Source organism: Mustelus asterias, chromosome 19 (assembly GCF_964213995.1).
Source record: "Mustelus asterias chromosome 19, sMusAst1.hap1.1, whole genome shotgun sequence".
In the NCBI taxonomy this organism is placed as follows: Eukaryota; Metazoa; Chordata; class Chondrichthyes; order Carcharhiniformes; family Triakidae; genus Mustelus; species Mustelus asterias.
The window spans coordinates 66,086,549-66,091,014 of NC_135819.1; positions in this window are offsets into that span (position 1 = coordinate 66,086,549).

Consider the following 4,466-nt stretch of genomic DNA (forward strand, 5'->3'; position numbering starts at 1 on the left):
CCACAATGCCATAGAGGAGGAATTCCTGGAGTGTATACGGGACGGTTTTCTTGACCAATATGTGGAGGAACCAACCAGAGAGCAGGCCATCTTAGACTGGGTACTATGTAATGAGAAGGGAATCATTGCCAATCTAGCTGTACGAGACCCCTTGGGAATGAGCGACAATAACACGATAGAATTTTTTATCAAGATGGAGGGTAAAGTAGTTGATTTGGAGACAAGGGTGCTGAATCTTAATAAAGGAAACTATGAGGATATGAGGCGGGGGTTGGCCTTGATAGATTGGGGAGAGTTACTTAAAGGGATGACAGTGGATAGACAATGGCAAACATTCAAAGAACGCATGGGGGAACTGCAGCAACTGTTCATTCCTGTCTGGCACAAAAGCAAAATGGGTAAAAGGGCCAATCCATGACTTACAAAGGAAGTTAGAGAGAGTATCCGATCTAAGGAAGAAGCCTACAGATTGGCCAAGAAAAATAATAGGCCTGAGGATTGGGATCAGTTTAGAATTCAATAAAGAAGGGCCAAGGGATTGATTAAGAAGGGGAAAATATAGTACCAAAGTAAGCTTGCAGGGAACATAAAGACTGACACTGAGAGTTTCTATAGATACGTGAAGAGAAAGAGGTTGGTGAAAGCAAATGTAGGTCCCCTATAGACAGAAACGAGGGAATGTATAATAGGGGACAAAGAAATGGCCGAGCAACTGAATACATACTTTGGTTCTGTCTTCGCAAAAGATGTCACAAATCAGATGTCAGAAATGTTGGAGAATACAAGATTTAGTGAGAGGGAAGAACTGAGGGAGATCAATATTAGTAGAGAAATGGTGCTGGGAAAATTGATGGGATTGAAGATGTTTAAATCCCCTAGGCCTGATAATCTACATCACAGAGTACTTAAGGAAGTGGCTCTAGAAATAGTGGATGCATTGGTGGTCATCTTCCAGGATTCTATAGACATTGGAACTGTCCCTGCAGATTGGAGGGTAGAAAATGTCACTCCGCTATTCAAAAAGGGAGATAGAGAGAAAACAGGGAATTATAGACCAGTAAGCTTAACAGTGGGGAAAATTCTCGAATCCATTATCAAGGACTTTATAGCAGAGCATTTAGAAAGCAGTGGCAGGATTGGACAGAGTCAGCATGGATTTATGAAGTGGAAATCATGCTTGACAAATTGGATAAGCGTGAGGTTATTCACTTTGGAAGCAAAAACAAGGCGGCAGATTACTACCTGAATGGCTGTAAATTGGGAGAGGGGAGTGTGCAGCGGGACCTGGGCGTCCTTGTGCACTATTTGTTGAAAGTAAGCATGCAGGTGCAGCAGGCAGTAAAGAAGGCAAATGGCATGTTGGCCTTTATTGCGAGAGGTTTCGAGTTCAGGAGCAGGGATGTGTTGCAATTTTACAGGGCCTTGGTGAGGCCACACTTAGAGTATTGTGTGCAATTTTGGTCTCCTTTTCTGAGGAAGGATGTTCTTGCTCTCAAGGGAGTGCAGCGAAGATTTACCAGGCTGATTCCGTGGATGGCGGGACTGCTGTATGAGGAGAGATTGACTATGTTAGGATTGTTTTCGCTGGAGTGCAGATGAATGAGGGGGGAATCTCATAGAGGCTTATAAAATTCTAACAGGTCTAGACAGGATAGATGCAGGAAGGTTGTTCCTGATGGTGGGGATGTCCAGAACCAGGGGTCACAGTCTGAGGATTCAGGATAGACCATTTAGGACGGAGGTGAGGAGACATTTCTTCACCCAAAGAGTAGTGTGCCTGTGGAATTCATTACCACAGGAAGTAGTTGATGCCAAAACATTGAATGCATTCAAGAGGCGGCTGGATATAGCACTTGGGGCAAATGGGATCAAAGGTTATGGGGCAAAAGCAGGATTAGGCTATTGAGTTGGACAATCAACCCTGATCGTAATGAATGGCGGAGCAGGCTCAAAGAGCCAAATGGCCTCCTCCTGCTCCTATCTTCTATGTTTCTATGTTTGATCCTTTCATTCATATTCCTATGTTGAAGGGCAGCTGGATATTCTGGCAGAGTTGTAACCAGTCATCACTGACACACCAGCTAGCAATCTGGTCGACTTGACTTTGAGCAACTCTTAGCACATTCCAAGTCCACTCACGTGGATCCCTCATAATTAATTAGAGTGGACCCACATAGTTTCAACAACAGTTTCTATCACAGTGATGTTAGCCCCGGACCTGTTAGCATTTCCACTCTTGCTTCCCATATGTTGAGATTATGGTTTTATAGATGGCGACTCAAGCATGTTCTATTTGCTTTTGCACTCTATGGCCGGAATTTTACTGCCCCATCCCCACATGGGAATCGGAGCGGGCGAGGGGCAGACCTTGGAAAGGTCCTTTGACCTTGGGCGGATTTTACGGTCTTGGGACGAATGAGGTTGTAAAATCCCACCCTGTGTGGGAATGACAGTTCAATTGAGTTGAGGAATTAGCGTTTTTTATCTGGTAGGCAGTATGTTGTTAGCAGGACACAATTTCTGCTTTGAGTGGAAATACCTCAAGGGTTGCATCCCAACTCCAATGCATGCCAGAGAGCCCTGTATCACACTTAGTGCTGTGGTAGCTGAGTGTGCTGAGAATACTGTTCAGAGCATTATGTCTGGCGATGATCAAATCCAACTGGTGCCAATGCCCTGATTTTTATAGATGCACCATAGAAAGCATCCTTTCTGCATGCATCAGAGCTTGGTATGGCTCCTGCACTGACCAAAACCACGAGAAACTACAAAGGGTTGTGAACGTAGCCCAGTCCATCCCGCAAACCAGCCTGCCATCCATTGACTCTGTCTACACTTCCTGTTGCCTCAGAAAAGCAGCCAGCATGATCAAGGACCCCACACACCCCGGACATTCACTCTTCCACCTTCTTCCGTCAGGAAAAAGATACAAAGGTCTGAGATCAGGTACCAACCGATTCAAAAACGGTTTCTTCCCTATTGCCATCTGACTTTTGAATGGACCTATCATATATTAAGTTGATCTTTCTCTTCATCCTATCTGTGACTGGAACACTATATTCTGCACCCCATCCTTTCCTTCTCCCCTATGTGCTCTATGAATGGTATGTTTTGTCTGCATAGTGCGCAACAAACAATACTTTTCACTGTATCCCAATATATGTGAAAAAAATAAATCAAATCATGGTTTGTACTGAAAGAAGATATTAGTTTGTGGAAGCAACAAAGCTCAGGGGGCCTGTACCCTATCTCATTTGTCTTTCCCAAGTCACGATGCCTGAGGCAGGAGGGCCAAGCCTTATGGTCTGCACCCACTCTTCTGTTGAAATCCCCCTGTAGATAAAGATGTCCAGACTTAGGGACTCTGCTGATAGTGTTGTCAAGCTCCTCATTGAACTGGTCTTTTGCCTCTGTACTGGAGCACAGCCTTGTGTACTGGCACCAGAGTGGTTATAGGAGTTATTGGAAAGACAATGTTTTTAGACATTAGAACACCTTTGGGCTCCACTCCAATTTTTTTGTCAGGATTTATGTTTTTAGTCTTCAGGTCTCCTGAGGTAACTACTAGGAGCTGGAGCTATTCACCTACAGCTGGCAATTTTGTTCAAGAATGCTAGGGTGTGCCCACATGCCATTCAACTTGCACACTACATGGCTGGGAGCAAAGCCCCTCCAGGGGAGGCAATGGCCTAGTGGTATTATCGCTAGACTATTAATCCAGAAACTCAGCTAATGTTCTGGAGATTCAGATTCAAATTTGAATTCAATAATAAAAATAAAATCTGGAATCATGAATCTACTGATGACCATTGAACCATTGTCAATTGTCGGAAAAATCCATCTGGTTCCCTAATGTTCTTTAGGGAAGGAAATCTGCCATCCTTACCTGGTCTGGTCTACATGTGACTCTAGATCCACTGCAATGTGGTTGACTTTCAACTGCTCTCGGGCAACTAGGGATGGGCAATAAATGCTGGCCAGCCAGTGACACCCATGTCCCACGAATGAATTAAAAAAAAACCCTCCTCCAAGGGGCTGAACCTGTGGTGTGAGCGGAAAAAGACTAGCAACTAGCAAACCGAAGCAGAAATCATGCAAACTCCCTTCATTCATACGCGAGATACATTACATTTACCTGTTGGATACATTAACCGGAATTTTACGGCCTCGCCCGCTCGAGGCTCAAAAAACCCCACCCAAGGCCAACGGAGAATGCCGTTGTGCGAGCCGGAGCGGGCGAGATGGTAAAATTCCGGCCACTGGCTTCAATTATTTAATGTGTGTCATGAATCTATCACTGCTATAAAAGTCTATTTCTTTCACAAAGGAATAGGCAACAATTGCAGGCCTTGGTATTATGTTGCAATACCAGTCGCCACACTTGGAGCATACTATTGATCTCATGTTATCAAACTTTCATCCAAACGGCAGAGATGTTCATCTCTGAACTTAAAGGTCAGAGATTT